The sequence below is a fragment of the Thermobia domestica genome, chromosome 8 (assembly GCF_964235325.1).
Source record: "Thermobia domestica chromosome 8, izTheDome1.hap1.1, whole genome shotgun sequence".
Taxonomy (NCBI): Eukaryota; Metazoa; Arthropoda; class Insecta; order Zygentoma; family Lepismatidae; genus Thermobia; species Thermobia domestica.
Genome location: NC_137461.1, coordinates 273,114,382 through 273,139,053, shown reverse-complemented (window position 1 = coordinate 273,139,053; position 24,672 = coordinate 273,114,382). Strand labels below are relative to the sequence as shown.

Here is a 24,672-nt window from a genome sequence, read left to right as displayed (position 1 = left end):
CTCTTAAGAGTGACATAAATGGAATTTCTAATGATAGAATACAGTAGAGGCTGACACAATACTCCTGAGAGTGACATAAATGGAATTTCTAATGATAGAATACAGTAGATGCTGATACAATACTCCTAAGAGTGACATAAATGGAATTTCTAATGATAGAATACAGTAGATGCTGATACAATACTCCTAAGAGTGACATAAATGGAATTTCTAATGATAGAATACAGTGGATGCTGATACAATACTCCTAAGAGTGACATAAATGAAATTTCTAATGATAGAATACAGTAGAGGCTGATACAATACTCTTAAGAGTGACACAAATGGAATTTCTAATGATAGAATACAGTAGAGGCTGATACAATACTCCTAAGAGTGACATAAATGGAATTTCTAATGATAGAATACAGTAGAGGCTGACACAATACTCCTAAGAGTGACATAAATGGAATTTCTAATGATAGAATACAGTAGAGACTGACACAATACTCCTAAGAGTGACATAAATGGAATTTCTAATGATAGAATACAGTAGAGACTGACGCAATACTCCTAAGAGTGACATAAATGGAATTTACCTAATGATAGAATACAGTAGAGACTGACACAATACTCCTAAGAGTGACATAAATGGAATTTCTAATGATAGAATACAGTAGAGGCTGATACAATACTCTTAAGAGTGACATAAATGAAATTTCTAATGACAGAATACAGTAGAGACTGACGCAATACTCCTAAGAGTGACATAAATGAAATTTCTAATGATAGAATACAGTAGAGACTGACGCAATACTCCTAAGAGTGACATAAATGAAATTTCTAATGATAGAATACAGTAGAGACTGACGCAATACTCCTAAGAGTGACACAAATGGAATTTCTAATGATAGAATACAGTAGAGACTGACGCAATACTCCTAAGAGTGACACAAATGGAATTTCTAATGATAGAATACAGTAGAGGCTGACACAATACTCCTAAGAGTGACATAAATGAAATTTCTAATGATAGAATACAGTAGAGACTGACGCAATACTCCTAAGAGTGACACAAATGGAATTTCTAATGATAGAATACCGTAGAGGCTGACACAATACTCCTAACAGTGATATAAATGAAATTTCTAATGATAGAATACAGTAGAGACTGACGCAATACTCCTAAGAGTGACATAAATGAAATTTCTAATGATAGAATACAGTAGAGGCTGACACAATACTCCTAAGAGTGACATAAATGGAATTTCTAATGATAGAATACAGTAGAGGCTGACACAATACTCCTAAGAGTGACATAAATGGAATTTCTAATGATAGAATACAGTAGAGGCTGACACAATACTCCTAAGAGTGACACAAATGGAATTTCTAATGATAGAATACAGTAGAGGCTGATACAATACTCCTAAGAGTGACACAAATGGAATTTCTAATGATAGAATACAGTAGAGGCTGACACAATACTCCTAAGAGTGACATAAATGAAATTTCTAATGATAGAATACAGTAGAGGCTGATACAATACTCCTAAGAGTGACACAAATGGAATTTCTAATGATAGAATACAGTAGAAGCTGACACAATACTCCTAAGAGTGACACAAATGGATTTTCTAATGATAGAATACAGTAGAGGCTGATACAATACTCCTAAGAGTGACACAAATAGATTTTCTAATAATAGAGTACAGTATAGTTGCTAAAACACGGCACTCGATAAACCGGCAGTCCGGAGAACTCAACACCCTGGCAGGGCGAAGAAAAAACCGCGCACAGACCCGTTCAAGGTCTTTGCCGAGTATTTTTCTGACCTTTTATCAGGTAATTCACTGTACAGTTTGTATTCATTAATTTTCGTTTTCGTGAATAGTAAAGGCTCTATGCCTTCAGAAAATACGTACTTTTCCTTTGTTTAAGGGAAGTTACGCAGTTTATTCTTTGTTGTATTCTCAAGTAACCAATACCTACTAGTAGAGTATTGTATTTTCTAAGAAAACACTCGTACTTATTCTTTTTTGACCCCATTCCCGAATAATCCGGAATTTTTACAAACTCAGCTGCCCTTAGGTTTACATTAGGCCAAGTTTTCGGTACTCTACTGTACTACAATTAGTATCAAGCGTGCACCTAGAAATTTTTGTTGGGTGGAGGTCAAAGTTTAAGAGGGGAGGGCAATAATAGAAAACACAATGTTTATGTAGTATATTGGACAAGTGTTATTCTACAAAAAAGAAAAGTAATTTTTAACGTACTACCACATATATTCTCACAAAAAAATTATAAAACTAAGATTGTTTTTCAGCAAGGAAATAGTACAGATGATGAGTAAGGTCAAATTTTTAGTCTACATTAACCATGTCGGCTTAATTTTTTTTAATTAAGAAAATGTACAAATATATGTCAAGTTAGGAAGCTTTTGGGGGGAGATCTGGACCTGGTAGACCCTCACCTTGATGCGCCCCTGATCAGCATGGTACTGAGCAAGATTTGATGTGTCAGTATTAATTTCTATTTAAAGACACTTCGACAATTACTTTCGTTTTCTGTGCAATAGAACAATATTCTCCTCTGTGAAGGATAACACTTTTCTTGACTTTTTTTTTATATACCGTGATTCAATTCTTGCTCCGTATTGTATTGCGAACATTATTCTTTATATATATATATAGAACTACCAAGTGTTACTATACGTATACGGGTAGGAGACGAGGCGAAAACTGACGTCGTTTTCTAAAATGGCTGGCTCGTGTGTAATAAATTTGATGATATTTACCCTTCCTCCGTCTCATCATCGCTAATTACCATCTTAATGAAGAGGAAAGATAGTCGCTGCTAATAGTAACAGGTTTTCCTGGCATAAGACGATAACCAACATCCGGACTTTGCCTCGTTCCTTAGCTGTCTCTGACCGGATTAGCAGGAAAACCCATTAGGCTTACACTGGCTTCTCTGGCGCTGGACATGTAGCCGAGGAGGGTAGAAACGGCTGCTCTTTAGCGTTAGAGGTATTTAGCTTAGAACCATTCAAAATGGTGCAGAAGATCCAGAAATAGAACGAAAACTGTGTCTTACTAATCCCACAACGACAAATCCGAATATACACATGGCGATTCATGTAAATCATAATGACAATAAGGATATTTTCTTTCTCTGCAATGTAGTGAGGTAGCCAGGGGCGGAGTTGACCCGGCTCAATCCTCCCTTTAGTACAGTTATGCCAAAAACGATTCTACTTACATACAACATGTTCCATTTGTGATCCCGATGTTACGACGTTTTCTTAATAAGTTACCACAAAATAGTATTGTACAGTTATGTTTAGAAAGCTCACTGTACAAGATTTAAGCAAATATACTATATTCCCTCTTTTTTGAGCTCTTTCTTGTTCACATTTTTTTTAAATTCACTATCTGCGTACACGAATAAAAAGTTTTATATCCTTTGTGTTTAAGCGGTTAGCGTAAGCGCCTTTGGCGTGGGAGACCCGGGTTCGATTCCCGGCGGGAGCTCATGTGGTTTGGATTCCATGTTAATCAATAGGTTCCGTCTCGTGTAGCCTCGCTGCTGAAAGGGACGTTACACTCAAAATCAACTCAACTCAAAAGTTTTATATATATAGTCATTGTCAAAGCTCTAAGCACACTACTTATTTTTATTTATTTATTTATTTATTTTTAGAATTTTTCAAACAAAATACACAGTATTCATACAAACCCCTGTTTGTTGAACTTGTTTTGCAAAATAAACATCATTGATCTCATAAGGTAATGAAAATGTATTATCCTGTTTCCATTGCGACAGATTTATTAAGGAAGTTTATATTGATCGAAATGTCGATCCCTAGCGTTGATAAGAGCTTTACAAATCCCAAGCATTTCTTTGATCAATTTATCCAACTTTTGCGAAACTATGCGACTCCAACAGCTTTGAAAAATTTTACAAGATCTTCAGGATTCGTTGGCATGTGTTCACTTACTATCAAGGGCGCCGATTTCTCTGTAAATTTGGGGGGAGGGGGGTATTCAGATGCAGAAAGCATATATGAGGATTTTAAAACAAATTACATTCAAATTATCCCAAATATTGTAAATTTATAAATACAATCAGGGGGCCCCGCATGAGCTTTTGGGGCCCCCTCGATCCCCCCCCCCAGGATCGGCGCCCTTGCCTACTATTGTGCTTTTATTTCACAAGAGCTCGATGGATGACAAATCCTGAGTCTGTGATGGCTATTCCAGTTTCATAATGATGGGAGTCTATTCTTTGTTTTGGAGATAACTACTGCATAACTTGGAAGAATGTTTGGGATCTTTATCTTGTTGTAGTACAAAGTTACGGACGCCCAAAATCCGCGTTCTTAATGTAATTTCGTACCACACTTAAATGTTGTGGTACACGTTTTTTCTCCATTATTCTGTTGATTTGAACTAAGTCTGTAACTTGATTCCCTGTAAATCATCCCCACAAAATCCCTTTTTCGTGTTTTACGCTAATATTGGTATTGGTATTGGTATCGAATGAAAGCGCTTTAGGAAGAGCGATACACAAACATCTGACGTTGAGAACTGAAAAGTTGAAATTAAAATTCCTCGATGTAGAGTCTCTTCTATTGTTCATCGGTCCAGTATTTATATTATCGCTCCAGTATTTAAGCATCTTCAGATACCATTGATTGAGGTTCATATCCCACTTTAATATCATTGATATTTACAAGAACTAGATCTAACGTTCTGCCGAGTTCATTTTTAATATTATTTAGCGCTTTTAAATTGTGTAGGTCCACAAAGTTAAATAATTCCCAGCAAGTGTTTGTAGAATGAATATCAAAATCAATTCCTGTTATGTGCGATTGAATCCAATCGTCTATAGAAGGAATATAACTTTCCGGTTGCAGGAACCTAGACAAATAATCAATATAATTTTGATATTCAGGTGGAAAGTATAGAGAAGAAGCATTATTTACACTAATGTTTATAGGTATATGTATATACGTACCAACAAAGAACTGAAAATTTCAGAATGGCTGGAGATAGTTGCAGGAACGCTCAGCCCCCTTGGGTACCCCTTAGCTACGTGCCTGTATTATGGAGTAGATAGATTTAGTAGCGGGTGAGAAGTCTCTGTCCATAAATTGCTTAGGGACGAAAGGAACCTAAATCCGCCACTGTTTCTACACTGTGAGACTTGCTGCTTTCTTTTGCAAATATTATTTTTTACGCGCCACAAATTAAGCAGTTATGAAAAATAAACATTAACATATTACTTCGTACGATTAGACAGGGTCAGTGATATAACTAAGGGAGAGCAAATGGGGCTCGTGCCCTGGGCGCAAAACTAGGCAAATATTTATTTTCACTATAAAGCATGGAAAGGAGTTTTAACAAACTAAAGATCATAAAATATTACCTCGGAAACTTAACAGGACAGCGACTCCAACCTTAGCATCATATCCATAGAGCATAAGTTAGCTTCAACTATATCTTTTGAAAACGTTGTAAAAACATTTGCAACCAAGAGAGCTCGCAAAGTTAAATTTAAGTTCTAGTGTTTTGTGTTTTTATTTAACTTACATCGATTTAAGAGATTGGCAAAATGGCCAAATATAATACTCGAGACAACAGCTTGAATGTTTGTCATAATTAAATATTTTATTCTAAAGCAACAGACTGTTGATTCATTCTACACATATGCATATCCCGATATAATTCCAAAAATATTGTGATTTACAGTTATGATTAGACTATAAGAATATATCAAGCATGCTTCTCTCAGATTATTTGGCAATCAAACACTAATTAGTTTGGTGTTTCATCTTGTACTAAAAATTAAATTATATGGTGCAATTTCGAAATCAAACTTTACCACTTGAAGAAAAAATGGAATAGGAGAATTAGTGTGATGCCAATATCTAGTGTAGCCGGGGATCATTTTGGTTGGGGGCGCTAAGGTGAGCTTTTGTCCGGGCGGCAACTAACGTAGTTGCTTCGCTGGGAAGGATTGTACATTTATTCTTGTACACGCTGTACATGTTTATTTTCTGTTAATAGGAAAAAAGACTCAACCAAAGTACGTAAATTATATCTTCACTCAAAAAAGTCTAGTTGAATCTGAGGACTGCCAGCTAAGAAGAACTGTTGCATATAAGAACTTTCAAGAAATATGGTAATATTTACCTAATTTAGAACTTTAAGGTATCGTCATATGAAACTTGTAATGAAACAAACGAAAACAAATTAGTATGTAGAAGGAAGACTTACCTGTAGTGAGTGGAAGCCTCGGAATAAATATTGCAAAGATGTGGAAGCTAAAAACCAAATCTTGTCCTGGAATAAATAAAAAAACAATAAAATTAAAAACGGCCAATGATTGTGACGCCTATCGACAATATTTGCAATAGTTACCAGTTATCAAATATATTTTACCTATGTTTAGAATTAAACATGCAGTGGCGTCTTAGAACAACTTGACAGCAATGAAGTAAAATAACTTCGAGCTAATATTAGGGTCTAAGTGTAAGAAGTGCCCTTTTAAATTAGAGACGAGAGAAGAAACATGACAAATCTCGTCTAGTTTTCGAAACGAGAATTTTCATGAGTGTCCTGGGAAACAGCAGGCTCGTATTTAGACTGTTACCCTGTACTCTACATAATTTGCCGCCCTCCCGAAAACGACCAATATTAGAATTGAATTCACAGTTTTTGGGATCGCTAAGATGAATAGTAACACTTTTAATGCAATTCAACTTTAAGGTCATACTCCACTCCCCAAGGGAGGGAACGAGATTTTATAAGTAATCGAAAACGACAGAAATTAGTGTTGAAGTCATAGTTTTCGAGTTCGCTGAGTTTAACGGTGTCAGTTTTCATGATGGTCAAGTTTATCCTCACCCCTTGGGGTGGGGGTGGGAGAGGATGATTTAAAAAAAAATCAGATAAGCTAGCTAATTAGTAAGTACTGTAATTAGAGCGAATTAAACACATGATCATATTTTGTCGCGTTTGCTCGGGACCCTGAGGGTTGCAGTTTTAAATATTACTTTATTGTGAATCTTAAATAAAATCCAAAATTTGGCCGCCCCCTAAATTGTGCCGCCCTATGATCAAGCGCAGAATAGCACTTACCTAAATACGGGCCAGGGCAATAGTAGTTCAGTCACGTCTTAGATCTCAAATACGGTTCATAAAAATAAAGAGCATTTGTCAACGTTGAAAAATACACAAGTTATTACACAGCATAGAATACTTCAATAATAAATATCCTTTAAATATTGTTATACCACACTTTCATGGACCTCTCGTGACGTGCAAGTATTCTGGTAACTTCTAGACGAAACAGAATTAAAATCAGGACATGCATTTTGTTTTTGCTCTCGTGAGCAACACTATCATCACGGTGCACAAAAGACGCTCACGCTTGCTACTAGACAAGGCCCTATATACAACAACATCTCTATTGGAATAAAACGAGATCTCTAACTTTGGAGTAGGGATGGCCACATTTTCCGGAAAAACGGAAAACGGAAAATATTTTTTCCGGAAACCGGAAAATTGAAAACGGAAAATTTTCCGGAAAATCGGAAGGCGGAAAATTTTCCGGAAAATCGGAAGGCGGAAAATTTTCCGGAAAATGAAAATGTTCACTTGGAATAGTGACATTGGTCGTCTTACATTAAGAAATATAACGAAAAATGCTACGCGAAAACAACCTGTAAATGAGGCAATGCTCTTCACCATCTAGTGCTAAAGAAACGCAACTCAAACTTAACAGTGGATAGGAGAGAAAAGGTCGAGATAATCAGCGACGAAACATTCCTTCCTCCTACATCTATTTGTACACTTGCTTAATCATGTACTTTTTTTTGTTTGCGTGAGGGCTTGCAGATCATTCGTTTGCACCGGGAAATTCCCATCATGCGTGTGTTTCGGGGAATCCCCGATTATGCGTGTACCTGAGCGCAGAACTCTGGCAGTAGAGCTGGCAGTGTGTTATTAATACAACTGGTATGTTTATATTCCAACCATTTCTTCATTGCTTATCGTGATCACGGTGATCTGTCAAGGTCACAGATCCTGGGGGGCCGGGGGCAGCCCCCTCAAAGTTCATGTGGACCCCGCATTCTATTTATAAATATACAATATTTTGCACAATTTGAATTCAGTTTGTCTTAAAACCCTCATATATACCTTCTGCATCTGAATGGATCCCCAAAGTTACAGAGAAATTGGCGCCCTAGATTGATTCTATAGAATCCACACGCAGTAGTATTGGCGGGAGTACACTACGTATTCCAACTGAGCTCAGGCGTTAGAACATCGGATTAACACTCAGAAGGCCGATGTTCGATTCGAGCACCCTATCGTCCCGATGTTTTTTTTTTTTTTTTTCTGTAAGTTTATTACTCAGTTACATCCGACCTGTGCCATAGACTTTTTAACCCTAAGATAAATTCAATTCTACTGATGTAATTCAATTTTACACTTGACCCTAGTGTTACCATCTTGCAACTATAAGCGTCACAAATTCCAAATACCGGTACTATTGAGATAAATACCATAGTATGTAGCACTACTTGAAACTAGCGCCAGCTATTCATATAATGATCTATTCCACATAATTCTCTTCGTAACTTTTTCCGCTACTTTCTCTTAAACTGAAGGACGATTCCACCTAGTTATCGATATATCAATTCAGTTCTCAATGCTGACTTATTATCTATGATTCTGTATGCATTTGAAAGTTTTACTTATTATTAGAGCAACTCAAAAGCATACAAAAGCATAAAAAGCATAATAGCTATTTACACATATGGTTGGTACCTTGAACATGGTTGTGGCTGTCTAAGGGTCCAGAAGAAACTAATTTTAAAAGCATAATTTTAGAAAATAAAGCATAAAACATAATAAAAGATATAGCACAATTCTTTAAAAAATCTCTTTAACTTCAAGTTTAACATATTGTATTAATATTTCTAAGAAACAATATTTACAGTGCAAAATCATTGAGAACATAACAATGCAACAATGAAAAGCTTATTTTTATTTTTGTAAACTTTTTGGTCTAATCTTTTGACGTGGAGAAAAGAATAAAGGACAAAAAGAAGAAAACTTCCACCAACAATGAATAGTACACAAGAACTCCACACTATAATGTTATGTGCACCTCTTGAAGTTCAGCACTTTCTGTACTTATTGGTGGCATCTTTTACTTTCCCTTTCTGTATATATGCACCCCTAAGGCGCACACAAGTGATTAAAAAAAAAAAAAAAAAAACTGACTCGAGTAAAGCCTCTCTTTACAGTGCATTAGGTAGAAAGTTCATTAAATATGAAAGAAACTGGTTGCATAAAATATTAACAAATAGATCAAGATATTTAGAATATTTAATGTATAGTAAATATACGTTATACACGATTGATGTAAAACAATGATTGAAATTAATAATAAAGCATAATAAAGCATAATTTGGAAAAAAAATAAAGCATAATGTGGGTTGCTCTACTTATTATTCTACATTCATGTTTTGTTACTAAATTGTGAACTCCTAATGCAATCAAAGTGTTTTATTATTATTATTATTATTATTATTATTATTATTATTATTATTATTATTATTATTATTTCATAAACGTAGATGATAATCTAGGTGCTGCTACTTCTATATCTCAGATTATCGCTTCACCTGGCGCACGCTCAAATGCATCTAAAGTAACAGAAAGATCCCAGAAAAAATGTTTTACAAATAAGGGAACATAGTAGTACGTAAGAAACAGAAAAGAATTCTGTCTGATCTCAGAGACCCTAAACCTTGTTCTTCCGCAAGAGCAGAGGTGCTTGATAGTAAAATAAGTAATACGGTACTAAAGGATTCTTCTTCCTTTGTCTTTCGTTGAAGCAATTCGGTTTCTTGAATTTATGAATGAAGTAGAACCAAGTTACCACTCACCATCCAGGCAAACTGTAACTCGCCGTATTGAGGCCTTGTTTTCTAAGGAAAAGTGTGGCTGCGGAATCGATTGATTTGACAACAGATAGCTGGGCTTCGCAGGCTACGGTAAGTTATATTACAATCACAACCCACTATATGCTTCCATCTAAGTTCAATAAGTTCAGTCCTTGAAATAATTGAAATAGAAGTGAGGCACACAAGGGTAAACCTAACTCAGCACTTAGCCCATGTTGCAGAGTAGTGGAATATTTTAGATAAAATGCATGCAATTGTCTATGACAATGCTAGTAATATCACAAGTGCGGTACGAGAACTTCCGTATGCAAGCATATGTTGTTTTGCTCAGACCCTAAACTCTCTATAATTAAGGGACTTGCAATAGAGAAAATCGAAAAAATGTTAAGTGTTGTTAGTCGGATTGTTTCCCACTTTAAATATAGTAGGTTGGCAACGTCAGAACTGGAAAAACAGTAAAGGTTATTAGGATTGGAAGTACATTTCCTTATACAGCAAGTTAAAACTCGGTGGAACAGCATACATGAAATGCTTGAGAGATTGATAGAACAAAGAAGAGCTCTTAACAATGAATTATCAGATAGAAATGTAACAAAGACGTCAGATTGCAAGAAATTTAACCCTTTAAGGATGTCCAAAATTTTAGACTTTCACTCAAACAGCTACTGCTTCCTTACTATTTATCGTAGGATCATGGTTCATACCTCGTTTTTCTCACGATAGAGCATACTTACCAACGGTACCACGTGTCGGTATCATAAACCTTAACCGGAAAATCGAAAAAAAACGGAATTTTTCTGAGAAAAATCGCCCCTTCGTAACACTTGCGCCCCTCTGGCCCGTCCCCGGTTTCACGTAGGGATCTAAAAAAATTGATAAATACCCAAAGGTAGGTCTACACATAATCCTTATGCAAGTTTCAATTTGATATCTTGAAAACTAAAGGCGTGAAAAAGTTTTGAAATTTGCCTTAAGAAAAAAGTCACGTCCCTTCGCACCACTTGGCGCCGCCAAGTTGACTATCCGGTTCCAAAACGCATCTGCGGTGTTCTTTGGTCCATCCTTGACTTGAAAAATAAAAAAAATCCCGGCTTAAATACCTGTTATAGAACCTAAATAAGCGGTCAAAGACGATAGTACGCCATGGTATATAAATATACCAGAACTCTTTAAAAGGTTAAACTTCCTACAGACTAGGGATGACTACATTTTTAGGGAAAACGGAATATAATTCTTCCGGAAACTGAAAAATTAGAAAGACGGAAAATTTTCCGGAAAAACGGAAACGGAAAATTTTCCGGAAAATCGGAAGACGGAAAATTTTTCGGAAAATCGGAAACGGAGTTTTCCGGAAAATCGGAAGACGGAAAATTTTCCGGAAAAACGGAAACGGAATATTTTCCGGAAAATCGGAAGACGGAAAATTTTCCGGAAAAACGAAACGGAAAATTTTCCGGAAAACAGAAGACGGAAAATTTTCCGGAAAAACGGAAACGGAAAATTTTCCGGAAAATCGGAAAACGGAAAATTTTCCGGAAAACGTAAACGGAAAATTTTCCGGAAAATCGGAAAACGGAAAATGTGATTTCCGGAAACCGGAAAACTCTTTTTCCAGAAATGGCCATCCCTACTTTGGAGCATTTACGTTTACGACTGACAGTAGCGACACCATGAAACAAAACTGTAAAGTTTTTGCTTCAACCGCAGTTAACTGTGACATTCTATATTATGTATAATTATTCGAATAAACAAGATTCTGAAAGAATTATACAGGGTGACCAAATAATACCTCCCACAGTTTAAAATCTAATAAAACAAAAAACTATTACAGATAGAAACTTGTCTATTCGAAAGTATCAAATTGTATTGATAACATTACTTTGTTTTCATTTGAACTATCGTACTCTTTTGTCTTTTGTGTTCAAATGGCACATCAATTCACAATGCAGTTATTGTCAATAATACGCAATAACTCCCCCTCCACATACACACTTCTTTGTCTGCTGTAGAATTGTAAGTGGAAAGACGAGAGAAGTGGTAATCCCTTCCGCTCACCACTCTCCTGCTGGTTTCAGTCGTCATTTTATATATATATATATATATATATATATATATATATATATATATATATATATATATATATATATATATATATATATATATATAACTAACTCTATGGCCTATGGAACCCGGAGGTTCAGTGCCGCGTTCACAAAAGCTCTCCACTGACTTCTATCCTTAGCTAATTGCATCCAGTTTCTACTTTGTATTCCTATCTCTGCGAGATCCATCTTAATATTGTCCTCCCATCTGCGCCTAGGTCTTCCTAATGGTCGTTTTCCTATGGGTCTACCAGTCAAGACTTTGAAAGCGTTTCTACTTTCTTCCATTCTAGCTACATGACCTGCCCACCTAAGCCTCCTAGACTTGACGACCCTAACAATGTTGGGTAAACCGTATAAACTATGTAGTTCCTCGTTATGAAGCTTCCGCCATTCCCCATTCTCGTTCCTCTTGGGTCCGAATATTCTTCTCAGGATCCTGTTCTCAAATACTTTCAGTCTATGTTCTTCCCTCAGAGTAAGCGACCATGTTTCACAACCATACAGAACAACAGGCATGATTATCGTTTTATATATTTTAAGCTTCAAATTCCTCGACAGAATTCGCGACGACAAGAGATTTTGAACCGAATAGTAACACGAATTCCCTGCTTTTAGTCGACATTTAATTTCTTCGTCGACTATATATATTTAAAGAGCAGTTCTGTGATTAGTGTGCAAAGAGCTTTTCGCTTTAAAAATGAAGTCTTTAAGTTTTAAGTCAAACGGTTATGGCGGCTAGGCTAAAGGAGACATTGATGATGATAAATTAATGAAACGGTGGAACGAATAAAGGAGGAGGAAATGGGAGAACCCTGAGGAAACCCACGCTCACAGTGTTTGTTCACCATAAAATTTACTTGGCGCGACCTGGGATCGAACCAGGGACCCCATACACCTGAGGTGAATGCTCTACCACTGAGCTACCGCGCCCCTCTTCTAACTTTAATTTTGATATTTCACATAAGATTAACTTGCAGTGGATAGAGAAGTTCGGACTCATCGTTGAAAAAAATAATCTAACCGACCTAAAAGTTCTCGTATGTCTGTGAATATTGAGCAATTACGGTACAAATTTTAACCTTCAGAAATCATCTTCAAATTGTATTGTCAGTTGTTTCATTTCAAATTCAAACAAAGGAATTAGAAACTGTTTTCAATTTCTTTTTGTATTTATGAATAAATACATTTCTATCTGCAACAAGGTTTTATTTTATTAGCAGCTTTAAAATCTGGGAACTAATATTGAGTCACTCTGTACAATACAAGAATCAAATGTTCCGGGAATCAAATTTTCGAATATAGAAACGACAGTAGAGAAAAAAATGTATAATAATAATAATAATGATAATAATAATAACTCACAATATATAGTATTCGTTTCGACATCTGCCATATATATTATTCTACATACTTGAAGAACACGTCTTGGTTGGCCTTATTTCGAAGGAAGTTCTAAAGTCGTGTGGAGAAGCCTCGTCCCAAACAAGTAAGCTCTTATTTGAATTTCAATGATTATGGAAACATTACGAAATGGATTTTGAACGTTCTTCCAAACTTTTTTTTCTTTCCCTCCCCGTTCTTTCTTTCGCAACCATATGACGGAAGGGCATCGGACAAGAAGAGACGTGAAATGATGACGCCGCTAGATGGCTCTGCACACATTTCAATGCAAAAGTAGCAAGATATTACGTTTTGAAGAGTGTGCAGAAAGCTTTTAGTGTTTAGTGATATTTCTACATTTATTAGACTTCTAAAAACTATGTTATGCATAAGTATTGGAAGTCTTATAAAATGACTATGTCCGTCCGTCTGTCTGTCAGTCAATATGTATGAGAACAAAAGCGTTACGAGATATCAAGAAGCGTTTTTTTTTTTCGGAAACGATTCCTCTTAGTAATAAGTGGTACAAATTAATCATTTGACTGCAATATAGAACAGGATCGTTAACAGATAGCAAGATTTTTTTTTTGAATCGATTCAGCGTCTCCAATATACTAGATATGTTCAAAAAGTATCGAACTTTTGGTCGGCAAAAATAAATTTATTGATTTGGAAATCCGAAATATTGATCCCTTTCAAAGTAATCTCCTTGGTAATGCACACACTTTTCCCAGAGCTCCCGCCATTGTTGGAAACTTTTCTGGAACGGAGCTTTTGGAATGGTGAGCAACCATGCCGTCGCATTCCTATGATGTCTTCTCTTGACTCAAGTTGGGTTCCTTCTAGTGTCACTTTCAGCTTGGGAAAATAACCAAAAGTCACACGGAGCCAAGTCGGATGAGTAGGGAGCCTGATAACACACAGGAATGTTGTGTTTGGCGATGATAGCCTTGAATCAAATTTCGCGGACACTCTTTTCATGCCCAAATTCTCGTTCAAAATTGAATATACCGATCCGATTGAATGGTTTTCGCTTGGGTATCGCGAAGCTTTCGGCAAAATTTGATGCAATGTCGCAACTCAAGTTTTTCTGTCATTTTACAAAGAAATTAAATGCGACGACCACTTACTACACGTCTTCAGTTGTTGGCCGAGTGCCACTGACTGATTCTTTCTGCAGGCGAGAAAAGGATCACTACTGCGCATGCGCGTCCCCTCTACATCTACACTGAAGAAAGTCTCCTGCAAGGTTCGATAGTCTTTGAACACACCTGGCACAGGGCAAGTCAAAATGATGGGCCCGATTTCAGAAATTTATTCTGTGAAATCTAACAAACATATGTTATTCTGAGACATGTGCTCAAGGGCGTACGCAGGGGGTGGGTTCTGGGGGTCCGGTCCCCCCAAAAATCCCGATTTTTTGGTAAATGTAGTCTACTTTTAGGGGCAATTTTAGAAATTTTCATATAATTTAGCCTTAAATTGTATTTGGACCCCCCCCAAAAAGCTTTAGACCCTCCCGAAATAAACTCCTGCGTACGTCCCTGCATGTGCTAAGGTATATAAACTGTCAAAATTTGCTTCAAACATTTTACAAGTATTCTATGTAAGTACCTCGTATAACAGAGCACATATCAAGCCGATAGTCTATGTGTTACTAAACCTTTTGTAGTACTGTTCCGACACCACTTAACTGTCGGGATAGAAACGAGAGGCACCTAAGAGATGCGGGATAACAATACCAAATTCATAGCAATAAAGCATATGCTTAATGGGGGCGTCTACACCACTAGTCTTAGGCGACTAGAACCATAGTCCTTACTTCATATCCCGTAACAGTACGTTGCAGTAGAGATGCAAGGGCTCAGAAAAAAAACCCGGCTTTTTTGGAAAAAAAACTCGGTTTTTTCTGCTTCGCTTTTTTGCTTGGGAAATTTTGGACTTTTTTGAAAATTCTGCTTTAAATTGATAAACCAGATTTTGTTTCGTTTCTCTACAACACAAAAAGTCATTTAATTAGTGGTTGATGCCGATAATAATATAAAACCTCGAAAATAAACCATGAATTTCGAAAAGATATTTCAAACAGTTTTACTTCTCAACATATTTACATTATGAATTCCAAAGGATTAACCAATGTATATAATAAGATTTTTTTTAACCTCCTACATACAAAAGTAAGCAGGGTTGGCAAGAGCCATGGTTGTTTTTGAAAATGCCAAAAACACGTTTTTTGGGGGGAGTTTAAACTAGGGTTTTTTGGTTTAAACCAGGTTTTTTTGGGTTTAGATATTTTGCTTTATGTATTTATATTACATATTGACAGAAATAAGTTTGTTTCGCCTTGGTGTTATTATGCAACAACAGGGTTATGCTGGTAGATGTCACATAAGCTTAAAGAAGTCCGGTCAGTAAATTTCTTAAATTGAGAAACTCCCGCCCTAGCCATCGGGAAAATCCCGTCATTACTCTAAATGTAAAACAATAACGGAAAAAATCCTGTTATTGCTTTGCATGTAAAATTTAAAGGTCAACGTATCATAATCAGTACGCTAAAACTGGGGTATTAAATTACAAATTTAGTGCGTACATATCATTGAAAGTACAATCCAAGCTAATGTTGGAAGCTACGTAGGCAATCGATAAATTTTGTCAATTTATATCAGTATATTTAAGCAATCTTGGCTTCTTTATAAAACAATAGGCATTCAGGCATGCAGAAATATACAATTTAGTTTCGTTTCGTATGTTCAGGCTTAACATCCTTACGTAATACCGAGGTTATCAAGGAGAAGACTTTCGCTTAAAGTGACATCCGAACCGCTACTTTGTTTACGCATGAAAGAAGGGTTGTGGTTCGACCGAGAATTGAACATGGGACACCTTGATTAAAAAGTGAAAAGGAAATAAAACTAATGCAGATGGTTTGATATATGGAAACGTCACCATGAAGTTCACACAATTCGCATTTTTCGTACCTTTTATTTTTTTTCGGTTTAAACCAGTTGTTTATTTAAAAAAAAAGAAGAAAAACAGCTGGTGTAAATCAGCCAACCCTAAAAGTAAATACTTCTTTTAAAAAAATACTCAAATAAGTAGCAAAATTCTATGTAGTATTTTTACTTCAAAATATTCCACACCCTCTTTTCGGAACAAAATAAAATTAAAATAAAACATAATATACTTAGATTTATATGATACACTTAAAGGCTGCACACCTAGAGCTTTTGGTTTTGTATATTCTTGAAATTCTACAGTTTTATATAAGCACCATCACGGTTTATTCAGTCCTCAAGTTTTCTGTATTTTTAACAAGAGGGATTGAACATGAAGGGTGTGAGATAAGAACATGGTAACCCATAATTTTACTATTTTAAGAAATTAGAAATTTTCTGCTGCACAATCCATTTGGAAAGTCGGAAAGCTGATTTTTCACATAAGTCTATACATGAGGGATTAAACGAAGCGGTATGCGTTGCTGCCTATCTGATGCTGCGTAACTCAGCAATTGAAAATTTGTTAGTTACCATGTTCTTGGCTCACATCCTTCATATCATTATGGAACCATCCTCACCCCACCAACACACACAAAAAAAGGACTACGGAATATATTTAAGTTAAGATAAATACAACTGCACAACAAACATGATTGACTGGAGCTTTTGCGCTTCTATCGAGAAGTCCGGAATTCAACTCAGCATTCGACCATTCTGACAAAACTTTTCTTCATTTCATCTATGAAGTAGAAATAGTGCGTGTACTGTGAGTTGGCTGACTTCATTTCTTATTGTTTTTAAATCGTTATTATTACTAATTACCAGCAGTGATGGTTTTGCGGGGGTTAGGGGGGGGGGCGGTCTTTCGGACTGAAGCCTGTTCCCCAAAATTACGGAATGTCTAAAACAAACGAAATATCTATTAGTTATGCCTTTACTCATAAACTTTAAGCTGCCGTCAAATAAAAATAACGAACTAAACATTAATAAGAAAAAAACCCTCCCAAAATACTTTTCTAAATCCGCCACTGATTCTCAGTATAAAATGATCTTCAAGGTTGTGTCCGGAAGATTATCGCTAAATATATAAACGAAACGAAAATCAGTATTAGTTATGCCTGTACTCATAAACTTCAAGCTCCTCCCAAATAAAATTAGGAGATTTTAGAAAATGAAACAATCAGAGAAACCCGTCCCAAAGTACGTTTCTAAATCCGCTACTGATTATTTGTATAAATTGGTATTCAAGGTTGTATCCGGAAAATTATTGCTAAATCGTTGCACAGCTACAGTATAACAGAAATGTGGAAGTACGGTTAGACGGATATATTGAAAAACGTACGCGTTGACGGATATATAGAAAAACGTAAGTTTAACTTTTGCGCTAGAAGCTAGAGTACTAAGCTCTTAGAAGTGAAACACAGGCGACAAACTGAAATGATCCTGAGAAGAGAAAAAATGTCGATAACTCAAAAGTTAAAATAAAGTTAAATAGTCTCTAAAATTGCCCTCAAATACTACATTCTTCATGTTAGCTTTAATTCGTAAAACATGTGCTCCATCCATCTTGATGGTGAATTTTAGAGCGAAATATGGCATTTAGGTCATGGAATTCTTATCTAAGTATAGAATATACTATAAGAAAGCTATTTAGATAAAAAAATCATGAAAATGAAAAAAGCCAAAATTTCCAAAATTCTCGTTTTTTTTCCAAAAAAGCCGGCTTTTTATGTGAAAAAAAAACATCGATTCAAAAAAGCCGGCTTTTTTGCATCTCTACGTTGCAGTCAATATCAGCCATTCATTTTATACTCGCTGCTGAATCTTAACGGTAGAAAGTGGAAACACTGCATGGAAACTAAACTTCGCAAGTTAACCTTTCGAAGCGCATGTCTCATAATACCATATGTTTATTTGATTTCACAGAGTAAATTTCTGAAATCGGGTCTATTGTTTTAACTTGCGCTATACTATACATATGAACAATCTTCACATGTATCTCCATTTAAAATGGAAGTGGTAGAAATTTACTACTACTTCCGGTTTCAATTTTGAATTTTCATAGAGTAAAACCTGTGACAAATAGCAAAATAGTTGTTTTCTTTTCTATAACTTGAGCATTCTAAGAATAGGTTCCTTTTATCCACCCATTAAAGTTGAACTTTATTATGACTTCTGATTACAATATTGGAAAATATAGCTTTACATATAATATACCGTTATTTCACAATATAAAACATTTTTTTTAAAAAAATGTTTATATTATTTAGAGTCTTGTCTTTAATCTCAATTATAAAATTAGAAGTCACTCTGTTTGTGATTTGTGATTGAACCATCCGACCGAACTCGATCAAATTTTCAACGCGGATGAAGTTCGGGCCTGGGATGGTCTTTGTCATTACATTTTGACGGTAGAACTTAAAGGAGGGGGAGATATTAAAAATTCAATATATTAGTGTCGAATCCATAGTTTTCAGGGTCACTGAGATGAACAGTGATACTTCCAATGCCGTTTAAATTCATGCTACTAAACACAAGAAACAGCATATTTCACGAGTACCGAACTCATAAAAGACAGAGTTGTGTATTGAAAATTTTTATTTTAACCCAGCGAAGCGGACAATCGATACTAGTTACAATAATACAATAACGTTTTCTGTGACTCTGTGGACAGAATTTAGAAACAAATTAGTGACCTAGAGCCACGGATAAATCTTCACGAAATCTAATCGCCTATGAAGACTTTTCTTGGACTTGAGGTTCGGGGTATTTTCTATGGGGGTAAGAGTTTACCTATATTTTTTTCTCAGAACGCCTGCCCTATGCGCAACCAGAATTACCGTTCGGTGTTGCGGGCTTACATAACAGGTAGGATAAACACCTGGATAATGTAATGATTGTGAAAACTTTCTTTTTCCTATTATTTATCCACATTCTCAATTAACACCCGGCAACTACTATCTTCGTACAGTATAATCCATTCCTAAAACTATTAATGTTGATAGAAGCTTAGGTCTAGCTGGAATTTGTAGTACAATGACCCTGTATTCATTGATCATGTAAAATGTGTTAGTGGTTATATGCTTTTGAACGATACATATATTTGGAATGTGTTGAGAGAATATTTGTGTTGGGAATCAGTAAATGTGTCTGTGTATATGTGTAATCTCGTTCCCAGTGCCCTGTGTGGATGTCGCTCCTGAGGGAATGGTTTAGTTGCAATCACTCTGATGGACTGTTAATTTACTGGGCGTGAAAGCCTCTATTCAATTAAATTTTCGAAAAATAAAAAAGTATTCCCTTATCCCCTTACAATAATGTATCTCGTTTTTTGTTTCTTTTTTGTGGTTACATTTTTTAGTTCGTTTTTCGTTTTCTGTCATGTAATATGTACTAATCCATCTCGGTCATACGCAGCAGTTCATTGAAGTTAGAAATTTTATGTTTTTCTTTTACTCTCATATGTGGGCAGTGCTGTAAGAGAATGAAATCTTTGAGTTTTACGTCCCACGATTATGCTGGCTAGGCTAAAGGAGATGCTGCTGATGAGAAATGACTAGAATGGTAGAATAAAGAAAATGGGAGGAAACAGGAGAACCCCGAGAAAACCCACGCAAACGGTGTTTCTCCACCACAAAGTTTACTTGATGCTAGCTGGGATCGAACCAAGCACCCCACGAACCAGAGGTGAACGTTCTATCACTGAGGCCGTTCTACCACGGCCCCAGCAGTGCTGTATTTAGGCATCTTACGGCTTTAGGCAATTTATGGCTGGAGAACTCTCGCCTTCCGTTACATCACCTTGTGATAGGCCGTCCACTAATGAAATTGTTCCAAATGTTATTTTTTTAAAATTTTATAACCCCTGTAAGTTCTACAGTCCTAGACAGTTTGCTTTATTTGCCTAGACGGAAATTCGATGCTGTATGTGAGTATTTTTATGTACCTTATATTAATTAATTTATTGCGGGGTCTTCAAACTTTTTATCCTAAGGATCACACTAACTTGCAAGGGCCACGACCTTGCTAACCCATAATACCAAATACAATAACGCGAGCACCATCTTGTGGAAAGCGTCAGTATTATACAAAAAGTCAATTATGATTTGTTAGTCGAAGTATACACGTGGTGCTCGCGAGCCGGTCTTGGCCTGCAGGGCGTAATTTGGCGTCCCCTGATTTATTGAGAAAGAACACAACAGGTCTTATATCCAATTACAATGTTTATCTCTCATAATATAATATATTCACACTTTCATTTAAAAAACTTTTAAGGCAGTCAGCGCAAGTATCTATATTGTCAGTTTTATAAGTGTATTGTAGGTTAAATCCATTCTCAATGTTGATATCTTGCTTAGCATATTTTTAATTGCTTCTCTACAAAATAAAATAATTTATAGTTATCTATGCGTATTGTTCTATTTGGTGCATTTATTTGAAAACTTGAAAGTAGTTAATCGTATTATTCAATGTTTTATACAAGAATAGCAGATAAATGTAACTTTTTTTAAAACCTAAGGGTTATTCGTTTCAAAATTCCTATTTAGTCAATAATAGTTTTCAGTTTTGGGAAAAACATTTGTTCGCTTGTAAACATGATACTTCAGAAACTTGGATTGGATTATCGTCTAGTTTTGGTGAGTTATTGTTTGTGTCTGGGTTCCACACAAGCGTCGCGTATTCAAGCTTGGAGCGAACATAAATTTAATACAATTTTTGAAGAGTGGCAGGTTCACTGAACTCTACGAATTATAAGAATGAATGAGTTACAATGAACTCAGGATTTCGGTTCCTTTCATTTATTATGCATGCTTATTTATTATGGAATAATGAAGCAAAATATTTTAGTTAATTAATTTAGTATTTTTAGCGTTGAACATCCGTTTCCAGAGCTGAGGCTATGTGACACAGAACCAACTGTTTTAAAAGTGAATCCGAAGTACTTGGGTTTGTATCCAAGCGAAGTACTCCACTGAGAATCGAACTAAGGACCACACAGACAGACAGAGAGAGAGAGAGAGAGAGAGAGAGAGAGAGAGAATGTACACGCATTAACCATGCAGCCACAAAGATGCAAGGTTTAATACACCTGAAGCTAAAGAAAGAGTTTTTCCACTAGTTTCGCACCGGTATATTGTTCGAAAATAATAATCGCTACGTTTTTACGTACCACTTCTTTGAGCCTCATTAGCCCATCCAAATTTTAAAAGAATCATTTCGTTAGAACTCCGGGAAAAACTCAAGAGTTTGCTCCCCAAATTTTCCATCTGTGAGAAGTGAGTGTATGTGGTATCATTGGAAAACCTGATTCATTTTGAAGAGTGATATACAGGAAGCATGAATCTGAAGTAACAACAACACCAAATGTTTAATTTGTTGACCAGTAATAGTTAAAGTTTGAGCAGCTCCTTAAATGAAAGTTTATAATTTCCTTTAAAAACCATTGATTTAATTAAGTGTATGCATATGACTTATGTGAATTTTTCAAGTAAAAGACATTGCGTTATTTATTAAACGAAAAATGTGTATTCAAAATATCTTCCGTCGTTAGTTACAACCTTCACCCATCTTTAAGTTAAATTACTGATTATTTGCTGGCAGAATTCTTCATCTCGTGAGGTAATCCATCCTTCAAGCTACTTTTACATTTCCACATTACAATTAAAGTGATATTTCGAAAGTCTATGCTGCACTGAATTAAACAAGTGGTAGTCGGTTAGCGGCTATGTTTGGTGAATACACGGGGGAGGTAAAACATCCCAGCCCGATGCTTCCAACGTTTCCCCGACAGGTTTAACAATATATGGTCGAGTATTGCTATGAAGGAACACGACTCTGCCATGTCTATTGGCCCATTCTGTACGATTTTCCTTCAAAGTTCGATTCAAATTGAGTAGTTGTTGTCGGTAGCGGTCTCCAGTAACAGTTCGACCAGGTTTAATTCAACAGCCCCACGTTGCATATCTATACGATCGTCCAGGCACTTCTTTTTCTCACTCGAAACAAGTTCAAACAAGCTACCCAGATCACTCTTAATTTAAATAATAGGCCTATACTATTCTTTAAGACGATGTAAAGCATACCAAGTTCAGTCTTACACATAGAGAGCTACAGAGACTCACTTTAATATTTGGCCACTCCATATTGTTGTCATTTATGTCAAAGGACGCATTAACGTAAATACATAGGAATTTGTAAGCGATGACACGGAACAACTATCATGTCTCGTGTACTATCTCATAATGTGTAAAAGTTGTAAATGCAAACTATGCCTAACTAACTGCTATGTTTCTACAAACTGCCTTCATATCATGCCACTTTAATATTCGGCCACTAAAGTGACTTGACGATCTTATTGATGTATCTCCAGTTTACATAACAATATGACTGGAGGAAGGAACGTCGTATCTACAACTCATTTCTCGTCTTTGTCTTAGAAAGTGTGAATGGGTATTGGCTTAGCAGTATAACACTTCCAATAGGGTGAAAAAGTTGTAACACAACGTTTGAGCAGCGCTAGCTGGTCATTTTTCGTCATGAAAAGGGATTCCAAAAGGTATATTGCACGTCTCTTGAATATACCATGAAGTACAGTCGGTAATATCTTGCAACGTTATAAGAACGAAGACAGGATAGAATCCGTGAAGTAAAAGGGTCGACCTAGCAAGCTAAGTGAAAGAGACAAACGTGTGATTCTGAGAAAAGTGAAGAAAAACCCAAAATTAAGTGCACCGAAGACTGCAGCGGAATTGTTGTAAAAGTGTGGAAAGGATGTACAGCCAGAGATTGTTTGGAAAGTACTGAGAAACGATGGATACCACGGAAAGGTAGCTAGAAAGAAACCATTTGTCAACAAAGTGAACAGAAAGAAAAGGCTTCAGTTCGCTAAAATCTATGTGCAAAAGGAATCAGAATGATGGAAGAACGTTATATTTGCTGACGAAAGCAAATTCAACATTTTAAATTCAGATACCAGGGTTCTAGTGTGGCGAAAGGCAAATGAAGAACTAAGGAAACTGAATTTACAAGCAACAGTCAAATATGGTGGTAGTAACATAATAGTTTGGGAGTGTATATCTGCTGTCGGTGTGGATGAACTCAGGTTTATAAATGCTAAAATGACAAAAGAACAATACCTGAGCATTCTAAAAGGACTTTACACAAGAGTGCGGACAAATTTGGAATCAGCGAGACTTATAAATTTTGTCACGACAGCGATCCAAAACATAAGACGTATGTTATGTGTGAGTAGCTTCTGTACAACTGTCCCAAAGTTATCTAAACTCCACCACAAAGTCCGGACCTCAATCGCATTGAAAAGTCGTGGGATGAACTCGACTCTAGAGTTCGGAAAGTGGCGGTAACATCAAAGGAGGAACTTGAGAGAAGGTTAACAGAAGAATGGGACAATATTGAACCTGAATATACCGCAAATATAACTGGAAATATGTAAAATTACTTAATGGAGGTAATACGCAATAAAGGGTATCCAACTAGGTATTAAAATCTTTTTCTTGCATTGAAGAAGGCGACAAGAAAGTTCCACATTATGTGGTGGCCGAATATTAAAGTGATTATAATTTTTGTGTTTGAGAAGAAATGTTCTGATTTTTGTATGTTTGAGTTAAAATCTTATGGTTTAAGTTTTTAAAAAAGTTGCAGAAAATATAAAGGTTTCACATAGCATAGGCAAGATTATTACTGTACTTTACTGTAATTCATAATATAAGATACACCGCCAATACAATGTGGTGGCTGGGGCCGCGGTGGCTCAGTGGTAGAGCGTTCACCTCTGGTGCTTGGGGTCCCGAGTTCGATCCCAGCCCCCGCCAAGTGAACTTTGTGGTGGACAAACACCGTGTGCGTGGGTTTTCTCGGGGTTCTCCCGTTTCCTCCCACTTTCTTCATTCCACCATTTCATTCATTACTCATCATCACCGTCTCCTTTAGCCTAACCGGCATAACCGTGGGACGTAAAACTCAAAGATTTCATTACAATGTGGTGGCCGAATATTAAAGTGAGTCTCTGTATGATGCAGACACTATGTAGTTGCGTGGCTTTTCAGAAAGATCAAAGCATTGTTTCTTTAGAAGATAATAATAGCTTCGGCTATTATTCAATAATAAATAAAAAATCAAGAAATAAGTTAGTCATGGGAGAACGGTGTTGCCAACATGACACCGGCTTGTATTTTTCTCTGCAATAATAATAATAATAATAATAATAA

General features: G+C 36.1%; 1 protein-coding gene and 1 non-coding gene across 2 annotated transcripts in view; both read right to left on the bottom strand.

Moving 5' to 3' along the window:
• Positions 1 to 24,672, bottom strand: part of LOC145693635 (uncharacterized) — a 1,111,198-nt gene that overhangs the window by 145,677 nt on the left and 940,849 nt on the right. The window contains exon 3 of the mRNA XM_081769815.1: positions 6,260 to 6,325. The gene's annotated coding sequence lies outside the window, so the exon portion shown is untranslated. The remainder of the gene's footprint in view (positions 1 to 6,259; positions 6,326 to 24,672) is intronic.
• TRNAL-CAG (transfer RNA leucine (anticodon CAG)) lies at positions 12,927 to 12,998 on the bottom strand. The gene has a single exon. It is a non-coding gene; the product is annotated as a tRNA-Leu (tRNA).